Source organism: Hypanus sabinus, chromosome 10, assembly GCF_030144855.1.
Source record: "Hypanus sabinus isolate sHypSab1 chromosome 10, sHypSab1.hap1, whole genome shotgun sequence".
Classification (NCBI taxonomy): Eukaryota; Metazoa; Chordata; class Chondrichthyes; order Myliobatiformes; family Dasyatidae; genus Hypanus; species Hypanus sabinus.
Genome location: NC_082715.1, coordinates 85,204,278 through 85,228,498, shown reverse-complemented (window position 1 = coordinate 85,228,498; position 24,221 = coordinate 85,204,278). Strand labels below are relative to the sequence as shown.

Below are 24,221 nucleotides of genomic sequence, written 5' to 3'. Positions count from 1 at the left end.
CTTCTCAAAGAGTACACCCACGGAAGCAACCATATTTGCTTGGCCACTTCAAAGATTGAGCAAAATGCAGCTGAACGTAAAATGTTGGTGGAGATCCGCAGGTCAGGCAGCATCAATGGATGAAGGGGCTCTGCCTGAAACATCAAATTTTTAATCTCCTCCATAGATGCTGCCTGACCTGTTGAGTTTGTCCAGCATTTTGTGTGTGTTATGAGGCAAGGCTTCTTGTGAGAAATCTATGGAAGTCAAAGTCCCAGTGAGTGAGTGAGTGAGAGAGAGAGAGAGAGAGAGAGAGAGAGAGAGAATGAATTGGTGGGAGAGCGGTAAGGGGCTAGCTTTGCTGTAGTTTTTATATTGCTGTTGTGGATTCTGTGTTTTACAAACATGATGAGTATGCCATGTTGGCACCAGAAAGTGCGGCAGCATTTTTGGGCAGACCCCAGCATATCCATAGGTCGCTTTGGTTGTTAACCCAAAGGATGCATTTCACTATATGTTTCAATGTACACATCATAAATAAATGAAGCTGAAACTTGAAGCAATCTAATGTCTTTGTAAGGTGATTGTAGTCCCACTCCAGGGAACTGTGCACAGTCCTCCTGCACAACTGAAGGAGTGCAGCAACGTTGCAGATGGGATGTTAAAATGCAACATTCATTATCTTTTTGGCATATACAAAAGATTGGTATCATTAATCAAAGAAGAGCAGGGGAGTTCTGCAAAGTATTCATTCCTCAGTCAATATGATTGAAACAGATCAACTGACGGTTATCGCGTGGCTTTTTCCGGGAGATAACTACAAAATCATTACCAAAGTGACTGTTTCAGAAGAACTTCATTTATAAAGCACTGTGGAAGACCTGTCTTTGCTCAGTAAGATCCATGCAGATTTAATTATAGTGTAAGATCAGATATATTGGGACACAGAAAACAATGATGGACTTCTTTTAAAAAACTCTTGCTACACAGTTGTAGGCATCTACACCTCTCATACTATTCATTGTTTATTATTGAAGTCAGCAATTGAATAGTAATTAGTGTGAAAGATCATTTATACAATAAACAAAACTGTGCTATGGAAAGCTAACTTTAGGCAAATTCTTCCATACATTTAATGTATATATTGAGCTAATAATAATCATAATGTTTATTAGTCTCATTAATGACTGGATGCAATATTTATTTCATGTAATTTCTCTCCTGTGAAATCTATTGCCTCTCTAGAAGCTGAGCTCGAATTTGAAAATCAAGCACTTTCCCAATTTGATCGCTGGTATGCTGTAACTCAAACTTCATGTACTACATACTTTCTACTTGTTAATCTGGTATCTTGAATTATATTAGAAATAAAACATTTTTCTTTACTGAAAGAAGAGTTTCATCTGACATGATGTATTTTCAATACACTTCTCTCCCAAAGCAATTCAAAATGTTTGGGACTCAACCAAGTGAAATAGGCTTTAAAATTGGACCACGAGTTGCCAGTTCATTTTATTTTTTTATTAGTTTCAGTGTTCAGGTGCATGCAAATTATATTGCATTTCTTTTTCCCCTGTAAATGCCTGCAAGAAAAGGTAGTATATGGTAGCATACTGTAGGTGTACTTTGACAGTAAATTTATTTTGAACATGTGGAAGTTTCCAGAGGACAATAGGTGACAACAATCCTTTAACAATGCTGGGCTGAAGTCAATATAGCCACATTATGCCACGATGATCTCGCTGTCGCCACCAGGTGGAAGGTACAAGGGCCTCAGGACTCACACCGCCAGGTTCAAGAACGGTTACTACCCGTCAATCATCAGGCTCTGAACAAAGGAGGATAATTACACTCATCTATTGAGATATTCTCACAAACAATAATCTCATTTTAAGGACTCTTTATCTTATTATTTCATGCTCTTGTTATTTATTGATATTTATTTCCACTTGCACTTCAACAGTTTGTTGTCTTCTATGCCCTTGCTCTTTCATTAATCCTGCTTACAGTTACTGTTCCATAGATTTGTTGAGTATGCCTGCAGGAAAAAGAATCTCAGGGTTTTATGTGGTGACATGTGTAATAAATTTTACTTTGAACTTTAGGGGTGAAAATACAGAAAACTGAAGGATTGCTATGCTAATTGAGGCTAGAACAAAGTAAATTTATCATCTATATACATACAGTATATGTTACTACAGACTACCTTGAGATTTATTTTCTTCCAGGCAATTATGAGGGGGGAGGGAGAAATCCAATATAAATATAAAAACTATATATAAATAAAGCTGACAACCAACCTGTGTGCAAATACAAAAAACTGAGAACATGAACTGTAAAGAGTCCTTGAAAATTAGTATGTACGTTGTAGAAATAGTTCAGGGCAGTGGTGAAGTATGCATGTCCCTCCAGGAGCCTGATGGTTTCAGGGTAATAACTGTTTCTGAACCTGGTGGGTGTGGATCTGCCCAATGGTGGGGTCAAGAAGAAGACATGACCTGGATGATGAGGGCACTTGATGGATGCTGCTTTTTTATAGTAGTGCTGCATATAAATGTACTCAATGGTGAGTGGTTCAAAGATAAGCAGTTAGGACCAGGGCTGACAGGGGTCATTAGGGCTGTGGGGTTGGGGACAGGGTTGGCAGTGTGATGCTACTTTGGGGGAGGGAGCTAAAATATAAGGGACTGAGCTTAATGGGGGAATCAGTGCAGTACCTTTGAAAAGTTCCTACCTGTTTGAGGTGCCCATTTGTCCTGTAACTGTTGAAAATGGTGACTTGTTCTAATTTTCACTCAGTTCTCCAAAAAAGGTTGCTGCACAGGGAATTATGCAACTTGATGTGTACCTGAAGTGCTCAAGTAAGATAAGGGCTGGAAGTGCCTGCTCAATCTTTTGGTGTGTTGTAAAATAACACAGAAATAGCATTGATTGCATTTTATTCAGGTCATGGTGAATCATCAGTCAAGTAGCACTGAATCAAACAACCAAACCTGATCTAATCTTTGATGCACTGCAGAAAAAGACAATTCAATATGCTGTGCCGAGTCCCACTCTTTGGCTCAGTAATGAATGCCACCCTATTTCTGTTCCCTGGGGTGCATCAAGGTTTTCCCCTATCTAGAAATCCAATTCTCTTTGGAAAGTTACCTTTGAATCTGCTTGCACTGTTGTTTTTTGCACTGTTTTCCTGATGATAGTAACCTATTGTGGATGTGGTAAAGTTGGTTCCCATGGTGGGGGAGTCTAGTACAAGAGGGTATGACTTGAGGATTGCAGGGCACCCATTCAGAACAGAGATGCAAAAAAAATTTTTAGCCAGAGGGTGGTGAATCTATGGAATTTGTTGCCACAGGCGGCAGTGGAGGTCAAGTCATTGTGTGTATTTAAGGCAGAGATTGATAGGTATCTGAGTAGTCAGGGTATCAAAGGTTATGGTGAGAAGGCGAGGGAATCGGACTAAAGGGCAGATTGGATCAGCTCATGATGAAATAGCGGAGCAGACTCGATGGGCCGAATGGCCAACTTCTGCTACTTCGTCTTATGGCCTTTTGGTCTTATTACAAAAGATAAACTACATTCAGTGGCTGCTTGTTAGGTACACCAGTACACCTGCTCATTCATGCTGTTGTCTAATCAACCAAACATGTGGCAGCAACTCCATGTAGTAAAGCATGCAGATATGGTCAAGGCGTTCAATTGGTATTCAGATTAAACAGTAGAATGGGGAAGAAATGTAAACTAACTGACTTCGACCATGGAATGTTTGTTAGTGCCAGACAGGGTGGTTTGACTATCTCAGTAACTACTGATCTGGGATTTTCAGGCACAACAGTCCCTGGAGTTTACAGAGAATGGCATAAAAACAAAAGAAATATCCAGTGAGTAGCAGTTCTTGGAGTGAAAATGCCTTGTTAATAAGAGAGGTCAGAGGAGAACGGCCAAGCTGATTCAAGCTGACAGGAAGACATCATAACTCAAGTAACCATGCGTAACATCAGTGATATGCAGAAAAGCATTTACTCAATGAACCTTGAAGTAAATGGCCTGCAGCAGCAGAAGATGACACCGAGTTCCACTCCTGTCCTAGCAAAGAGGACACAGAATGTATTTCCTTATCTTCTCTTTAATTCTTTTACTAATTCTTGTCGTCGTGACCATCCCTCGAGGTCAAGGATGATGGTCTTCATTCCATTGATCTATCACAGAGTGAAGATGCCTGTGCGTGTATTTGTTTGTTTATTTATTTGTTATTATTTATATTATTTTATTATTTTTTGATTATTTATTTATTTGTTTGATGTTGCACACCAAGAAGCACACGATACTTCACAAATCAACCAACTGATTCCAATGGCATGGAAACCATGATGATTGGAGCTGATGGATTTGTTGCAGCCTTCATCACCTTCACAGCCATCGAAGTAACTTCATCTGCCTGTTCCACCGTTGAGGTCTTGGTTGGATTGTTGTCTGTCAGGGACCTCACCCTCAACCTTACCGCAAGGGGTGACCCTACCAGGAGCATAGCTCCAAATGTCATTGCGCTCAGGAACACACAAGCTTCTCCACCACCACAAAGTGACAATCCATGGATTGTCTTGTACGTGGCCTATCAGCGGCTATAGCTGGAGCACCAGTTGTGAGTTAGATAGCAGGGAAGGTTCAGGCATAAAAGGGAGACACTACTTAGTGGAGCAGTCATCAAAGGAGCCGTCATCGACAGAGTGATCCGAGGCACAGTGGTACGGCTTTGGCTCATTCAGGCTTCAGCGATAATGGGTTAAGGTGAGGTAAGTTACCTGTAAGGAATACAAACAGGAAATATGTCTGTAAGGCCAGTGTTCTGTACGGGGTGTCAGATGTGGGAAGTCCGGGAGACTCACAGCCTCCTGGACGGCCACATCTGCACTAGGTGTGTCGAGCTACAGCTCCTTAGGGATCGGGTTAGGGAACTGGAGATGCAGCTCAAAGGAATTCATCTGGTCAGGGAAAGTGAGAAGGTGATAGAGAGGAGTGATAGGCAGGTAGTCACACCGGGGCCTCGGGAGACAGATAAGTGGGTGACAGTCAGGAGAGGGAAGGGCAGGAATCAGACACTAGACAGCACCCATGTGGCTGTCCCCCTTGACAATAAGAACTCCTGTTTGAGTACTGCTGGGGGGTGGACAGCCTACCTGGGGGAGGCAACAGTGGCTGCACCTCTGGCACAAGGTGTCAAGCACAAGGCACGAGGTCTGAGCCTGTGGCTCAGAAGGATAGGAAATAGAAGATAGCAGCAGTAACAGGGGACTCTATAATTAGGGGATCAGATAGGTGATTTTGTGGATGCACGAAACAAATGCAGATGGTAGATTTCCTCCCAGGTGCCAGGGTCCAGGATGTTTCTGATCACGTCCATGATATCCTGAAGTGGGAAGGTGAACAGCCAGAGTTCGTGGTACACATTGGTACCAACAACATAGGTAGGAAAAGGGAGGAGGTCCTGGAAACAGACTACATGGAGTTAGGAAGGAAGCTGAGATGCAGGACCTTAAAGGTCGTAACCTCAGGATTACTGCCTGTGCCACGTGACAGTGAGTATCAGAATAGAGTGAGGTGGAGGATAAATACCTGGCTGAGGGATTGGAGCGGGGGCAGAGATTCAAAGTTTCTGGATCATTGGGACCTTTTTTGGAGCAAATGTGACCTGTACAAAAAGGACGGGTTGCACTTAATCTGAGGCGAACCAAGATCCTGGCAGGGAGGATTGGTAAGGCTATTAGGAATCGTTTAAGCTAGAAGTGCTGGGGGTTGTGAATCAAACTGAAGAGATGGAGGAAGGGTCAATTGGCTCACATATAGAGAAAGTTTGGAGACAGTGTGAGAGGGAGGTAGGCAGGTGAATGAGAAGGGATACACTCAGACTGATAGATTGAGATGTGTCTATTTTAATGCAAGAAGCATCATGAACAAAGCTTAGAGTGTGGATCAGTACTTGGAGCTATGCTATTGTGGCCATTACAGAGACTTGGATGGCTCAGGGGCAGGAATGGTTACTTCAAGTGCCAGGCTTTAGATGTTTCAGAAAGGATAGGTAGGGAGGCAAAAGAGGTGGGGGTGTGGCACTATTGATCAGAGATAGTGCCATGGCTGCAGAAAAGGAGGAAGTCATGGAGGGATTGTCTACTGAGTCTCTGTTGGTGGCAGTTAGGAACAGCAACAAGTCAATAACTCGACTGGGAGTTTTTTTATAGATCACCCAATAGTAACAGGGACATTGAGGAGCAGATAGGGAGACAGATTATGGAAAGGTGTAATAATAAAAGGATTGTCATTGTAGGACATTTTAATTCCCCAAATATTGACTGGCATCTCCCAAGAACAAGGGGTTTACATGGGGTGGAGTTTGTTAGGTCTGTTCAGGAAGGTTTCCTGACACAATATGTAGATAAGCCTACAAGAGGAGAGGCTGTACTTGATCTGGTATTTGGAAATGAACCTGGTCAGGTGTCGGGTCTCTCAATGGGAGAGCATTTTGGAAATAGTGATCACAATTCTATCTCTTTTAACATAACATTGGAGAAGGATAGAAACAGATAAGTTAGGAAAGCATTTAACTGGAGTAATTTGAAATATGAATCTATCAGGCAGGAACTCAGAAGCATAAACTGGGAACAGATGTTTTCACAGAAATGTATGGAGAAATGTGGCAAATGTTCAGAGGATATTTGTGTGGTGTTTTGCATAGTTACGTTCCAATGAGTCAGGGGAAGGATAGTAGGGTACAGGAACCGTGGTGTACAAAGGCTGCTGAAAATCTCGTCAAGAAGAAAAGCTTACAAAAGGTTCAAAAAGCTAGGTAATGATAAAGATCTAGAAGATTATAAGGCTAGCAGGAAGGAGCTTAAGAATGAAATTAGGAGAGTTAGAAAGGGCCTATGTGGGAGGTGAGGGAGGAGATTGCCGAGCCTCTGGCGATGATCATTGCATCATCAATGGGGACAGGAGAGGTTCCAGAATATTGGAGAGTTGCGGATGTTGTTCGCTTATTCAAGAAAGGGAGCAGAGATAGCCCAGGAAATTATAGACGAGTGATTCTTACTTCAGTGGTTGGTAAGTTGATGGAAAAGGTCCCGATAGGCAGGATTTATGAACATTTGGAAAGGAATAATATGATTAGGAACAGTCAGCATGGCTTTGTCAAAGGCAGGTTATGCCTAACAAGCCTGATTGAATTTTTGAGGGTGTGACTAAACACATTGATGAAGGTAGAGCAGTAGATGCAGTGTATATGGATTTTAGCAAGGCATTTGATAAGGTACCCCATGCAAGGCTTATTGAGAATGTAAGGAGGTATGGGATCCAAGGGGATCTTACTTTCTGGATCCAGAATTGGCTTGCCCACAGAAGGCAAGTGGTTGTAGATGGGTCATATTCTACATGGAGGTTGGTGACCAGTGGTGTGCCTCAGGGATCTGTTCTGGAACCCCTTCTCTTCATGATTTTTATAAATGACCTGGATGAGGAAGTGGAGGGATGGGTTAGTAAATTTGCTGATGACAAAAAGGTTGGGAGTGTTGTGGATAGTGTGAAGAGCTGTCAAGGTTTACAGCAGAACATTGATAGGATGCAAAACTGGGCTGAGAAGTGGCAGATGGAGTTCAACCCAGATAAGTGTGAGGTGGTTCATCTTGGTAGGTCAAGTATGATGGCAGAATATAGTATTAATGCTAAGACACTTGGCAGTGTGGAGGGTCATAAGGATCTTGGTGTCCGAGTCCATAGGACACTCAAAGCTGCTCTGCAGGTTGATTGTGTGGTTAAGTCGGCCTTCAGTGCATTGGCCTTCATCAACCATAGGATTGAGTTTAAGAGCCAAGAAATAATGTTACAACCATATAGGGCCCTGCTCAGTTCCAGTCACCTCCCTGTAGGAAGAATGCAGAAACTATAGAAAGGGTGCAGAGGAGATTTACAAGTATTTTGCCTGGATTGGAGAGCATGTCTTATGAAAATAGGTTGAGTGAACTCACCCTTTTCTCCTTGGAGTGACAGAGGATGAGATGTGACCTGATAAAGATATATAAGATGAAGACAGGCATTGATCATGTGGATAGTCAGAGGCTTTTTCCCAGGGCAGAAATGGCTGGGATGAGAAGGTTCAGTTTTAAGGTGCTTGGAAGCAGGTACAGAGGAATTGTCAGGGGTATGTTTTTTTTAACGCAGAGAGTGGTGAGTGCATGGAATGGGCTGCTGGCAACGGTGGTGGAGGCGGATACGATAGGGTCTTTTAAGAGACTCCTGCACAGGTACATGGAGCTTTGAAAAATAGAGAGCTATGGGTAACCCTAGGTAATATCTAAAATGAGTAAATGTTCGGCACAGCATTGTGGGTCAAAGGGCCTGTATTGTGCTGTGTGTTTTCTATGTTTCTAATGACATTAACTATGAGCCTTCTAGTATTTTTATTGATACTTCAGCCCTCATTTGGAGATCAGAGCACATGCATTTTTGATGTATGTTAATAACAAGTTGTGTATTCATGTATTCATCCAATTTTGCATTGGGAGGTGGAGTGTGGAAGTATTAGATGTGGTTTCCTTCATCATGGCAGGAAGACTGGCATTCAACTTAAAGAGAATCTTTGCAATGTGAAGTAAGCTGTAAACATGACCATGTACTGACAGAGTGAAACGAGGGTGAGAGTCCTTTGCAAGAAGTCTGTAATTTCAAGATAATCATTTCTCAGAGTTGAATGATTTAGTCAAAACTGTTGCCTGATGCATTTCAAATTGTGGTGAGATCGAATAATGTACTCAGAAAACCTCTCTCTTCTGGTCTCATTGTTTGGAATGATTTAAAGTAAGGACCCCTGCAGAGAAAATCTCTGGTGTACTAGCATTCATAGCTTCTGTTCTCATTCCCCTGAAACTGTTGCTGCTACAGGGTCAGAGGAAGGTTTTGTAGCAAGCACCAACTAAAGCGGCAGGAGGAGGGGCAGAACACCCAGAGTTTAATGGAAACTTTAAAACAATTTTAAAGCAAAAAGAGGTAACTTGGACTTACTGTAAAATCCAATTAAAGTTGAACTTTTTACTTTCCTTTGGGGTTTGAGGAGAACTTGTTTTCTTAAGGAAGGAGAGGTATCTCAGCATCTTTCCACAGATTGTTTTCTGTTCACTGAGGGCTTTCCACTTTATGAAGTGTACAGAGAATTGGAAAACTTCCTATCCAGATCACAAGGCTTGAAGGCTGACAAAGTCTGGCTTGTAACTTTTATCCTTACTCTCTATCCATGAATCTTGACAATGCAGATGCATCTATTGAGGGAACAACATTAAAGAAGCAGTCAAACAACAGTGGATATCTAGTCTGACAGCAAGAACAGAAGGTTTGTTGGATGGCAACGTCTGATGTCAAATTGGCAGTAGCCAATGTGACAGGTCACAATCTAGGCTGTCTTGCAGATGTACGGTGCATTGGTGTATGAATCATACCAGAGCATAAGTTGTCCATCCCCTACCTTTTCAAAACAACTTCAGAAAGTTCCGGCAGAAGTGGGTCAGCAAGCAATGCTTCTGCCTCACATCTCAGGTGACCCAGGCTCAGTCATGGACTGTGTGAGTTTTCTTGTGTTTTCTGCAGCTGCTCCTGTTTCTTCACACAACCTGAGAGCTGGTTTGGTTCATTAATGGCTAATGTAATTTGCTCCTTGTGTGTAAAATCTGGGCAGTTGGGGTATTTAGATCAAAGGGCATTTGTACGTGATATTGAATTGACCTTATTTCTTACATCCTTCATATACATGAGGAGTAAAAATCTTAACGTTATGTGCAATCATAATAATTTATAATAAATAGAACAGTCAATGTGACATTGAAATGCACTCAAATCAGTGTAGGTTAATTACTCTGATGACCTGGTGGAAGAAGCTGTCCCGGCACCTGTTGGTCCTGGCTTTTATGCTCTGGTACCATTTCTCGGATGGTAGCAGCTGGAATAGATTGTGGTTGGGATAACTCTGGCCCCCAATCATCCTACGGGCGCTTTTTTGGGTCTTTATAAATGTCTTAAATCATGAGAGGTTCACCACGACAGATGCACTCAGCTGTCTGGACCTCTCTCTGCAGAGTCCTGTGATTAAGTGAGATACAGTTCCCATACCAGGCAGTGATGCAGCCAGTCAGGATGCTCTCAACTGTGCCCCTGTGGAAAGCTCTTTGGATTTGGGGGCCCATACCAAATTTACTGAACCATCTGAGGTGAAAGAGACTCTGTTGTGCCTTTTTCACCACACAGCTGGTGTGTACAGACCACGTGATGTGGATGCTGAGGAACTTAAAGCTGTTTACCTTCTGAACCCCAGATCCATTGATATCTGTAGGGGTTAGACTGTACGGTGAACTACATATACCTGTCTGGACACGCCCCCCCCCCTCCCTGCTGACTGCTCCTGTGGCTCCTCCCACTGACTGTGGCTCCTCTCACAGACCCCGGTATAAAGGCGATTCGGGCCTGAGCCCTGCCCTCAGTCTCCAATATGTAGTATGGTGGTCAATTGCTGCTTGTTGCTTGTTCTTTCTTCCAGTCAATCTCGCCTCACGTCTCAGAGAGTTATTGATGGTGCATCAGCCCGTCTCCATTCCTCCTGTAATCCACAACCATCTCCTTTGTTTATGCAACGTTGAGGGAGAGGTTGTTTTCTTGACACCACTGTGTCAGAGAGATGAATTCTTCCCTGTAGGCATGGTGATCAGCATGGTGATCTGAAGAGCATGCTTACATGCTGCATGACTTTGATTACTGTAAGATTTTTTTTAACCAACAGAGTTTATGGTATGTTGTGCCTTTCATCGGCTTAGGCTGTCCCAGAGCACTTTGCAGCCAATCAACTGCACTGAAAGAGCAGTGTATCACAGTACAGGCCCTTTGGCTCACAAAATTATGCTGACCTTTTAGCTTACTCCATTCAACTTAATGCTTTCCTCCCTCATCCTTCTATTTTTCTTTTATCCGTGTGCCTATCTAAAAGTTTCCACCCTTGGTAGCATGTTACATGCACCCACAACTGCATTTATGTATGTGTATGTATATATATATTTATTAACATTACCATCCACCCAATACTTCCCTCCAAACACCTTGAAGTTATGATCTCTCACATTAGCAGACCCTTCCAATCTGGGAAAAAGCCCTTGGCTGCCCACTCTATCAATGCCTCATCATCTTACACATCTCTATCACCTTGATCAAGTCACCTCTTATCCTTCTTTGCTCAAAAGAGAAAAGCCCGAGCTTGTTTAACCTTTCCTCATAAGACCTGCTCTCTAATCCAGACAGCCTGCTGGTAAATCTCTGAATAACTGGAATTTAAGTGCTTCCATCTTTACATTGTAGGAGATACAGTAGCCTTTTTCTGCCATAACAAGATCCCACACACATCTGTGAATTATTGAGCAGATAATCTGTTTTACTGTTATTGGATAGTTTATGCCAGAGATACCTGGAGATCGCCCTGCTCTTCAAATGATTTCACAAGCCCTTACTTCAGAACAAAATGTTGTACAATTTCAGTATTCAGAGTTTGTGCTCAGTCATGTGTTCAATTGTATTAGTCAGGAGGCAATTTACCACCATTTGTCCTCAGTTTAAAACAATGTGGGTAATTTATAGATTTCAACAACTATACTATCAGATAGTTATTTCAGTATTCTAAAAAACAATTCATGCACTTTTGCCCTGATAACATGCCAGAGGCCGCAGGTTTCTTAAACAACATTTAAAGGGATCATAAACCCAACTACATGATTGGGGTTGAATTCCCTTGAGCAATGAATATTAAAGAGTAATTTAAAAACTTAATAGGATAGAATGAGGGAAATGCCTTGTACTTGAGGGCTCCAAAGGATGTGTACAAGGCTTTAAAATTAATGCTAGTCCATTCAGATGTGATATCGGGAAAACCTTTGATCAAGGGCCATTTGCAATATGAAACTCTTGCCATCCAAAATAGGGCTGTTGTCAATAAAAAAACTTTCAATGTATCTCAAAGCATAAAAATCCTTATGCAGAGTGGACTAAAGTGCCGTTATTCTGTAAAAATTATAGAGATTTGTGGGTGGACTACATTGGAAGTCCAATAAGCATTTCAGGGTGCCACATCCTTCAAAGGGCACATGGTATTGAGAGGGGAGTAATGCTGGCTTGGGGAACGGGACACCAATTGTGAGATTAAAGATGGAAAAGGCGAACAAGGTTCAGAGTGGTTCGCCTGCAGAAAGCAAAGAGCTGATTTTTATAGAAGGGAGTGAAAGCAGGACAGCGTCCCTCCTTCCTTGGAGGTTAGCGCAGATTTGACATGTCATCTAAAACTTCGACAAACTTCTATAGATGAGCAGTGAACAGCATCCTGACTGGTTGCATCACAGCCTTGTTTGGAAACAATATCACCCAAGAACAGAAAAGCCTACAAAATGAGGTAGATGCAGTTCACAGGATTTATAGGAACAAATTTATAGAGAGATCAAAGATTGTTGCAAGAAACATAAGGTTGTTATAGTAGGTGATTTTAACTGTCCACCTTTTGACTAGGATTTCCATAAAAGGTCTATGTGGGATAGAGTCTGTCAAATGCGATCAGGAAAGTTTCTTTAATCAGTACGTAGAAGTCCCAATGAAAGAGTGTGCAGATATTGATCTGCTATTAAGTAATGAGACGGGACAAGTGACAGATGTCTGTATAGGGGAACACTTTGCACTTAGTGATAATATTGCCAATAGTTTCAAAGTAAATATGGAAAAAGACAGGTCTGGTCCATGGGTGGAGAATCTAAACTGGAGAAAGGTGAGTTTTGATGGTATCAGAAAGGATATAGCATGTGTGGATTGGGATTGGCTGTTTTCAGGCTAAGATGTACTTGATAAGTGGAAGACCTTCAAAAGAGAAATTTTGAGAGTACAATGCTTGATTATGCCTGTCAGAATAAAGGGTAAACATAACAGGTTTAGTGAATCATGGTTTTCAGAGATATTGAAACCCTATTTGAGAAAAAAAAAGGTGTATAGCAAGTATAGGCAGATAAGAACAAATGAAGTGCTTATGTGGTATTAGAAATGGAAGAGAACACTTAAGAAAGAAATCAGGAGGGCTAAAACAAGGCATGAAGTTGTCCTAGCAGACAAGGTGAAGGAGAATCCTAAGAGATTCTACAGATATGTTAAAAGCAAAAGGATTGCGAGAGACAATGTTGGTCCTCTGCAAGATCAGAATGGTAATCCATCTGCACAGTCAGAAGAGATCGGGGAGATCGTAAATGGATTTTTTGCATCTATATTTACTCATGAGACAGAGACTAGGTCTATAGAAGTGAGGCAAAACAACATTGCCTTCAAAGACCCTATACAGATTATGGAGGAGGAGAAGTCTTAAGTCAAGTTAGGGTGGACTAATCCCAGGGGCCTGACAAGGTTTTCCCTCAGACCCTGTGGGGGAATTACAGAGACCAGAGCAGAGATATTTAAATCAGCATTAGTGATGGGTCAGGGATTGGAGGATGGTTATTGTTGTTCCACTATTTACGAAAGGCTCTAAAATAAAGCAGGAATATATCCCTGTGAGCCTGATATCAGTAGTGGGAAAATTATTGTAAGGTAGTCTAAAGGACAGGATATATGAGTATTTGGATAGGCATAGACTAATAAGGAATAGTCAACGTGGCTTTGTGATGGTAAGTCATGTCTAACCAATCTTATAGAGTTTTCCAAGGAAGGTATCAGGAAAGTTGATGAAAGCAAAGCAGTGGATGTTGCCTACAAGGACTTTAGCAAGGCATTTGACAAGGTCCGTATGGCCAAGAAGGTTCAATCACTTGGCATTCAAGATAATGTAGTAAATTAGATTAGACATTGAGTTTGTGGGAGAAGCAAGCAAGTGGTCGTAGATGGTTGCCTCACTGACTGGAGGCCTGTGACTAGTGGAGCGCCGCAGGGATTGGTGCTGAGTGTGCTGTTGTTTGTCTTCTATATCCATGATCTGGTTCATCATGTTGTTAATGGGATCAGCAAAATTGTGAATGGCATCAAGATTGGGGTGTAATAGACAGTGAGGAAAACTATCAGAGCCTGTGGTGGGATCTGGACCATCTGGAAAAATGAGCTAAAAAATGGCAGATAGAATTAAATGCGGACAAGTGCAAGGTGTTGCACTTCGGTAGGACCACATAGGTTAAGTCTCACATAGTGAATGGTAAAGCACTGAGGAGTCCTGTAGAACAAAGTGATTAGGGAATGCAGGTACATTAGTCATTGAAAGTGATATACAGGTTGATAGAGTGGTAAAGGAAGCTTTTGGCTCATTGGCCTTCATAAATCAAAATATTGAGTGCAGGAGATGGGATATAATGTTCAAGTTGTATAAAACATTGGTGAGGCCTAATCTGGAGTATTATGTACAGTTTTGGTCACATGCCTACAGGAAAGATGTAAATAAGGTTCAAAGGCTACAGAGAAAATATACAGAGATATTTCTGGGACTAGAGAATCTGAGTTATAAGGAAAGATTGAACAGGTTAGGATCTCATTTCTTGGAATGTGGAAGATTGTGAGGAGATTTGATAGAGGTATACAAAATTCTGAACAGTATAGATAGGGTAAATGAAAGCAGTTTTTTTCCACTGAGGTTGGGTGAGATTAACAAGAGCTCATGGGTTAAGGGTGAATGGTGGAAAGGGGAACGGGAGGGGTAATATCTTTACTCATAGGGTCGTGAGAGTGTGGAATGAGCTGCCAGTGCTAGTGGTGTATGCCAGCTCGATTTCAAAGTTTAAGTTAAGTTTGGATTGGTACGTGACTGGTAGGGGTATGGAGATATATGGATCTGGTGCAGGTCGATGGAGTTAAGCAGTTTCAATGGTTTAGCATGGACACGATGGGCTGAATAGCCTGTTTCTGTGCTGTACTTTTCAATGACTCTTTGAAAGTGGAGGCTGATTGGATGGAGATTGCAGGGAAGATGAATTCTACCCTAATTCTAGCATCAAAAAGATGAAATGAGAGAAGACACAGGAGGAAATTGCCCAGGTATGATGGCACATCCAAAAAAAATGAAAGGAGTGCATTCAGGATTGTCACTGCCCCATCAGCAAGTTCCCAGTTTTAAGCAAAGTGAGAAGAAGTGTTGTCAAATAGTGCTGTGAGGTGGTATTTTCCACCATCTTAGTTTGGGTTCTGCTTGAACTATTCAGTTCCAGATATTATCAGTACTTTGGTACAAATGTGGACATGATGTGATTGTGAATTGTGAAAATGACAATCCCTAATAAACCAAATGTTGATAATTAGCATGTCGAGGATAGCACTTCACTGAATGAAACCTCATCACTTCCAACAGCAAATCACCATAGAGGTTGGAGACCAATTATAAGAATGCCAGGTAATGATCTGCTCTAACAAGAGAGAGCTTAATGACCACTTCGTACTTAAACGTTATTACCGACTGAAACACTAGCCAGAAACTTAACACTAGCTCGATGCATTAAAGAAGTTGATTTGAGTATTTGGGGCTAATAATTCTGCAGAAAATGGCTCCACTCCTGACTTCTCTGAACCTCTCCACCATAAACACAGCAGGAGTCTGGAGTTTATTGCAATATTCTCTGCCTGAGTAAATAAGTACAGCTTCAACAATACTCATATGCTTTGGTATCATTCGGTAGAAGCTGATTACTCAGCCTCTTATCCCCATTGAAATCATTCACACTCTTCACCACCTGCTCATTATGGCTCTAGCCCGTACCACACACTGACAGCTCCTCCCAAATCTACAAACTATACTTCAGAAAGATGATTTGCAGACTAATGGTCTGTACCCCTCACCCCACCTTGTCTTGGACTTATATTGCTCTTGATATTGTTCTCAAAAGTTCAAAGTAAACTTATTATCAAAGTAATATTCACTGAGTGAGAAACAGGAGTGGAACCCAGTGTGGTCTTCTGCTGTGACAGCACATCTACTTCAAGGCTCAATGTGTAGTGCATTCGGAGATGCTCTTTTGCACAGCACTGTTATAATGCATGGTTATTAATTACTGTCACCTTCCCGTCAGCTTGAACCAATCTGACCATTCTCCTCCGACCTTTCTCAGTAACAAGGCATTTTTGCCCATAGAATTGTTGTTCACTGGATGTTTTTTTTTGTTCTTTACACCATTCACTTTAAGCTCTAGAGACTGTTTGACAATCCCAGGAGATCAGTTAAATCACATTTCTTCCTCATAAGGAAAGGAAGTGGATAGCAGCAGTGATAGGGGACTGTATAGTCTGGGGGTTAGACAGACGATTCAGTGGACCCAGGAAAGAAATATGCATGGTAGTTTGCTTCCCAGGTGCCAGGGTCTACGATGTTTCTGATCAAATCCATGATATCCTGAAGTGGGAAGGTGAACAGCCAGAGGTTGTGGTACCAATGACATGGGTAGGAAAAGGGAAGAGGTCCTGAAAACAGACTACAGGGAGTTGGGAAGGAAGTTGAGAAGCAGAAGCTCAAAGGTAGTAATCTTGGGATTACTGCCTGTCCCATACGACAGTGAGCAGAGGAATAGAGTGAGGGAGGATAAATATGTGGCTGAGGGATTGGAGCTGGGGCAGGGATTCAGATTTCTGGATCATTGGGACCTCTCTTGGGGCAGGTGTGATCTGTACAAAAAGGACGGGCTGCACTTGAATCCAAGGGGGACCAATATCCTGCAGAGAGGTTTGCTAAGGCTACTGGGGAGAGTTTAAATTGGAATTGCTGGTGGGGTGGAAACCAAATTGAAGAGACAGAGGAAGGAGTAGTTGGCTCACATATGGAGCAAGCTTGGAAACATTATGAGAGGGAGGATAGGTAGGTGATAGAGAAGGGACAGACCAATGGATTGAGATGTGTCTATTTTGATGTAAAAAGCATCATGAACAAAGAAGATGAGCTTAGAGTGTGGATCAGTACTTGGAGCAATGATGTTTCTGAAAAGACAGGGAGGGAGGAAAAAGAGGTTGGGGAATGGCACTGCTGATCAGAGATAGAGTCCGGCTGCAGAAAAGGAGAAAGTCATGGAGGGATTGTCTACTGAGTCTCCATGTGTGGAAGTTAGAAACAGGAAGGGGTCAATAACTCTACTGGGTGTTTTTTATAGACCACACAATAGTACAAGGACATCAAGGAGCAGATAGGGAGACAGATTCAGGAAAGCTGTAATAATAACAGGGTTGTTGTGGTGGGAGACTTTAATTTCCCAAATATTGATTTGCATCTCCCTAGAGCAAGGAGTTTAGATGGGGTGGAGGTTGTCAGATCTGTTCAGGAAGGTTTCCTGACACAATATGTAGATAAACCTACAAGAAGAGAGGCTATACTTAATCTGGTATTCGGAAATTAACCTGGTCAGGTCTCAGGTCTCTCAGTGGGAGAGCATTTTGGAGATAGTGATCACAATTCTATCTCCTTTACCACAGCATTGGAGAGGGATAGGAACAGACAAGTTAGGAAAGTGTTTAATTGGAGTAAGGGGAAATATGAGGCTATCAGGCAGGAACTTATAAGCATAAATTGGGAACAGATGTTCTGAGGGAAATGTACAGCAGAAATGTGGCAAATGTTCAGGGGATATTTGTGTGATGTTCTGTATAGGTACGTTCCTATGAGACAGGGAAAGGATGGTAGTGTACAGGAACCATGGTGTACAAAGACTGTTGAAAATCTAGACAAGAGGAAAAGAAAAGCTTACAAAAGATTCAAAAAACTAGGTACTGATAAAGATCTAGAAGATTATAAGGCTACCAGGAAGGAGCATAAAAATGAAATTAAGAGAGCCAGAAGGGGCTATGAGAAGGACTTGTTTAACAGGATTAAGGAAAACCCCAAGGCATTCTCCAAGTATGTGAAAAGCAAGAGGATAAGACGTGAGAGAATAGGAGCAATCAAGTGTGACAGTGGAAAAGTGTGTATGAAACTGATGGATATAGCAGAGGTACTTAATGAATACTTTGCTTCAGTATTCACCATGGAAAAGTATCTTTGTGATTGTAGGGATGACTTACAGTGGACTGAAAAGCTTGAGCATATAGAAATTCAAAAAATATGATGTGCTGGAGCTTTTGGAAAGCATCAAATTGGATAAGTCACCAGGACCGGATAAGATGTACCCCAGGCAAATTGTGGGAGGTGAGGGAGGAGATTGCTGAGCCTCTGACGATGATCTTTGCATCACCAATTGGGACGGGAGAGGTTCCGGAGGATTGGAATGTTGTGGATGTTGTTCCTTTATTCAAGAAAGGAAGTAAAGATAGCCCAGGAAATTATAGATCAATGAGTCTTACTTCAGTGGTTGGTAGGTTGATAGAGAAGATCCTGAGAGGCAGGATTTATGAATGTTTGGAGAAGCATAATATGTTTAGAAATAGTCTGTGTGGCTTTGTCAAAGTCAGGTCGTGCCTTATGAGCCTGATTGAATTTTTTGAGGATGTGACTAAACACGTTAATGAAGGTAAAGCAGTAGAAGTACTTTATATGGATTTCAGCAAGGCATTTGAAAAGGTACCCCATGTAAAGCTTACTGAGGAAGTGGGGGGCATGGAATCTATGGGGATGTTGCTTTGTGGGTCCTGAATTAGCTTGCCCACAGTAGACAAACGGTGGTTGTAGACTTCTTCATGGAGGTCGGTGAAGAGTGGTGTGCTTCAGGGATCTGTTCTGGGATCACTACTCTTCATGATTTTCATAAATGTCCTGGATGAGCAAGTGGAGGGATGGGTTAGTGAATTTGCTGATGACACACAGGTCGAGAGTGTTGTGGATAGCGTGGAGGGCTCTCAGAAGTTACAGCAGGACATCAAGAGGATGCAAAACTAGGCTGCAAAGTGCCAGATGGAGTTCAAACCAGATAAGTGTGAGGTAGTTCATCTTGGTAGGTCAAATATGATGGCAGAATATTGCATTAATGGTAAGACTCTTGACAATGTGGAAGATCAGAGGAACCTTGTGGTCCGAGTCCATAGAACACTCAAAGCTGCTGCACAGGTTGACTGTGTGATTAAAAAGGCATACAGTGCATTGGCCTTCATCAATCGTGGAATTGATTTTAGGACCCAAGAGGTAACGCTGCAGCTATATCGGACCCTGGTCAGCCCCCACTTGGAGTACTGTGCTCAGTTCTGGTCGCCTCACTACAGGAAGGATGTGGAAACCATAGAAAGGTGCAGGGGAGATTTGATGTTGCCTGGATTGGGGAGTATGCCTTATGAGAATAGGTTGAGAGAACTTGGCCTTTTCTTCTTGAGCAACAGAGGATGAGAGGAGACCTGATAAAGGTGTACAAGATGATGAGAGGCATTGATCATGTGGACAGTCAGAGGCTTTTTCCCTGGGTTGAAATGGCTAACATGAGAGAGCACATTTTTAAGGTGCTTGGAACTAGGTACAGAGGAGATGTCAGGCTAAGTTTGTTACGCAGAGAGTGGTGAGTGTGAGGAATGGGCTGCCGACAATGATGGTGGAGGGTCAAGAATACAATAGGGCCTTTTAAGAGAGTCCTGGATAGGTGCATGGAGCTTAGAAAAATGGAGTGCTATGGATAACCCTAGATAATTTCTAAAGTAAGTACATGTTCGGCACAGCATTGTGGGCTGAAGGGCCTGTATTGTGCTGTAGGCTTTCTATGTTTCTATGCTTCTTACTTGATCTTTGGTCTGAACATAACTAATCCTCTTGATCCTGTCAGCATGCTTTTATGCATTGAGTTGCTGATACATGATTGGCTGATTTGATATTTGCATTTGCAACTTATAACAAGGCTACTGAGTGTATGTCACCATTTACTACCCTGAGATGCATTTTCTTACAGGCATTCACAACAGAACTAAGAAATACAATAGAATCACTGAAAAACTACACACAAACAAGGAGTGTGCAAAAGGAGGCAATATATACAGATACTAACAAAACAATAGAATAAATAAGGCATAAAAGGTCATCTTCCCAAAATGTTATCTCTGCTTCTTCTCACTCCTCAAGTGTTGTTGGCTCTGGTGAGTGTTTCCAGCATTTTCCACTTGCCTTTCAGGTTTCCAACATTTGATGTTGTAAAAAAAAACCCTTGTTCCTTTAGATTTATAGTTATTTCATCAAAACCCTGCAATACTCTACCTGGTAGCACTATGGGAGTATGCAGACACATGGTTGAAGCTGGAGGCCCATCAACGTCTCTTTCACACAATCAAGGATGGCAAAGAATGTGGTAAAACCAGCAACACCCTTATCCTATGCAGAATTATTGCCACCGAGGACTCCGGAGGCCAAGTCATTGGATATACTTGAAGCAGAAGTTGATAGTTTCTTAATGAACAAGGATGCTGTGGAGAAGGCAGGAGAAAAAGATTGAGGCGGATGATAAATCAATCATGATGGAATGGCAGAGCAGACTCAATGGGCTGAATAGCCTAATGCTACTCCTATATCTTACGGAATCAACAGGCAAGAAAAATACAATAAAGATGGAATTATAGAAGAATGAAAATTGATCCCAAAATTTCCTGGATCACTACTTATGAACGGGGACATAAATGGTCACCTTCTGTGTCATACACTTTCCGTGATCCTCTGACTGTGGGTCAGCTTCTCAATTCGCCCTTGCCACTTTATTCCTTACTATAGAGCCAGCAAAAAAGAACTGCATATCTTTCACTCGGCTACCAGATATAAAGTAATAAAAACATTGCCCATCAATCAACTGATAGTTCATTGTAAAGTCCAGCTATTGCAATATTATTTTATCCTATTGATTTTTATTTTTACTGATGGTGAATAAGAAAATGTCAACTATATTGAAGGCTGAAGTCTAATCAGCACTGAGCTGTCATAAGTTGGCATTTCATTTGTTCCAATGGAATCTGACAAACTAAGGCAGTGTAGCTATGACAACGTGTACACCATGATAACTCTTTCCCTCAAAAGAATGTATAATCTTACAAAGTAACTGGATTTAGATATGCTTTATGAACAAGAATGCCGCTCTATTTATTTATTTATTTACAAATAAAAAGTGCTGCCTACAGTGCAATGTAAGCAGGGAAGGAAATCAATCAACCTGTCATTCAATGATCTCATCATTCACCAACCAATAGAGATCCGGATCTCCTCTCGGTCTCTCTGGCTCATTCTTTTTTTACATTTGGCCAACAACAATGAAACCCATAAATCTCATGAAATCTTTCTACAATAGACTTCTGTAGCTAAGCAAAATTTCACAAAGGGAAAGGAAACTCTCTGATAGCACAGCGTTTAGCAATTCTTTTACATCTCATGGATTTTGGCATTCGAAGTTCAATTCTGGTGCTGTCTGTAAGGAATTTATACATTCTCCCCCATAACCAAGTGCTCTGGTTTCCTCCCACAGTTCAAAGACGTACCAGTTGGTAGGTTAATTGGCCATTGTAAATTGTCCTGTGATTGGACCAGGGTGAAGCAGGTGGATTGCTGAGCAATGCAGCTCATTAGGCCAAGAGGGCCAGATCTGCACTTTATGTATATCTCAAAAAAAAAACAAAAGAGTTAACTTATTTTGTGCTTAAGACCAACATAAACTGAATGGAAACTTAATTATTTTACCTGTAGTTTGAAATTTAATGATTTTCAAAATAATTAACTACTCTTGGGATCCTAATGTGTATAAGTCAAGTCAGTCAACTTTTATTGTCATTTCGACCATAACTGCTGGTACAGTACATTGTAAAAATGAGAGAACGTTTTTCAGGACCATGGTTCACATGACACAGTACAAAAAACTAGATTGAACTACGTAATAAAAAAAAAACACAGAGAAATCTACACTAGACTACAGGCTTGCACTGGGCTGCATAAATAATAAACAGGACAGTAAGGCAAGGTGTCAGTCCAGGCTTTGGGTATTGAGGAGTCTGATAGCATGAGGGATGAAACTGTTACACAGTCTGACCATGAGAGCCCGAATGCTTTGGAGCCTTTTCCCAGACAGCAGGAAGGAGAAGAGATTGTATGAGGGGTGCATGGGGTCCTTCATAATGCTGTTTCCTTTGCGGATGCAGTGTAAATGTCCGTGATGGCGGGAAGAGAGACCCCGATGATCTTCTCAGCTGACCCCACTATCCGCTGCAGGGTCTTGCGATCCGAGATGGTGTAATTTCCGAACCAGGCAGTGATGCAGCTGCTCAGGATGCTCTCAATACAACCCCTGTAGAATGTGATGAGGATGGAGGGTGGAAGTAAACTTACCAATTAATTCTGTTTCTTGTGCTGATTCTAGATAATGCTATTAAGGCTTCAAAGGTACATTTACATACCAACCTTATTATTTCTCTGTTATCCTTTCACTAGAATTTCATCCTTCTTTCACTATGTGTTATCTCCAGCCAAGTTTAAAAGATATTTGAATAGACCAGTAGTCCATCATATGAAAGTCTTCCTTCCCTTAGAACTGCAGCCTGCTCTGTTGTGCTTCCCTCACATGGAAACACCCACAACCATGGTTAACAAACAAAATGGTGACTGGGTACATAAAGGGTTGGGGCCACCCTGTACCCTTTAGTAGCAAACTTAAGATTATTGATTTCTTTGTGGAGTACATTCATTCAGTCTACTGGGTTGACCCTCAGTTTCTAACTTAATTTCTATTCCCAAATCCACTTTAACCTTTCTGCTGTTGCTTCCTGAATTCTCTCAATGAGTTTCAACGTGAGCTTAAGAAGTACTGTAATGCATTATCCTCTACTCTTTGAACTAGATGTCTAATTCAACAATTTATGTTATAAAACTGTGAGAGATAGAAGCAGAATTAGGCTATTTGGCCCATTGAGTCTGCTCCATCATTCAATCATGGCTGATTTATTATTCCATCTCAACCCCATTCTGCTGCCTTCACCCAAAACCATTGATGCACTTACTATTCAAGAAGCTATCAACCTTTGCTTTAAGCAACACACACAAAATGCTGGTGGAATGCAGCAGGCCAGGCAGCATCCATAGGGAGAAGTACAGTCAACGTTTTGGGCAGAGACCCTTCATCCTGACTCAGCCTGAAATGTCGATTGTACTTCATCCTATAGATGCTGCCCGGCCTGCTGCGTTCCACCAGCATTTTGTGTGTGTTGCTTGAATTTCCAGCATCTACAGATTTCCTCATGTTTGCGTTGAACCTTTGCTTTAAGTATACGCAATGACTTGGCCTCCACAGATTCACCCACCTCTGGCTATAGAGAAATTCCCCGACATCTCTATTTTAAAAGTACATTCTTTGCCCTCTGATCCTAGATTCCCCTATTATTGGAAACATCCTCTCCACATCCACTCTATTTAAGCCTTTCAATATTCCATAGGTAAATATTAAATATCAAAATTTCATGTAACTTGATTTCTGTGTTTGTAACAGAACTGACTATCTCTCAGTCTGTAATCAACTCCATTTTTATCTCCCAGCAGACACTGCTAGATCTGCTGGGCATTTTCAGAATTTTTTTTTGTTTAAGTTAACTGTAATGAGAATAACCTGCGTTTAACTGCTTTGTGTTTTTTTCTGTCCACTCTCCAACTGCCCCCATTAATCTGTCAAGCAAACAACCTCGTAACACCACGGCGACCCGTGACTCACCCTTTCAGAGGTACTCCCTTTGTCCAAACCAACTCTCCCCCCTCTCTCTGGATCTTGAAATTGAGTTGATTTCTTACTTTCCCAGTGATACACCATCAATAACTCACACTGAGACGTAGGCGAGATATTGGCTTTTATTGATTGGAAGAAGGAACCAGGAGTGAGTGACCATCATACTATGTTCTGGAGACTGAGACCTTTATACAGGGGCCTGTGGGAGGAGCCACAGGAGCAGTCAGCAGGGGGCGTGTCCAGACAGGCACACGTAGTTCACCACACCCAGTTCTGATTAAACCTGAAAAATCTGTTTTTCCTTTCTCAGATGCTCTGATCTGGGGAATATTTTTAGCACTTTAGTTTTTATTCGAGATTTACCACACCTGCATTTATTTTTCTTTTCAGCACTTATTTCTGATGGGGACTGCATAATTGAAATATATGGATGTTAATGTAAGAAAATACTTACAGGATGACTGAAACATTCCACATAAACACCAATGGCAGAGCAAATAGTACGTCTATTATTTTTGTTAATGATAAAAACAAACTGCTTTAGATGAAATGGGAGATATTCCATGGAATAGTTAGGTTTGATTGAGCATTTAC

At 41.7% G+C, this 24,221-nt stretch overlaps 1 protein-coding gene across 1 annotated transcript in view; it reads left to right on the top strand.

Annotated features, from left to right (window-relative positions):
* The window catches only part of LOC132401336 (protein eyes shut homolog), a 1,222,700-nt gene that overhangs the window by 932,677 nt on the left and 265,802 nt on the right, over positions 1-24,221 (top strand). The gene's annotated exons all lie outside the window — the stretch shown is intronic.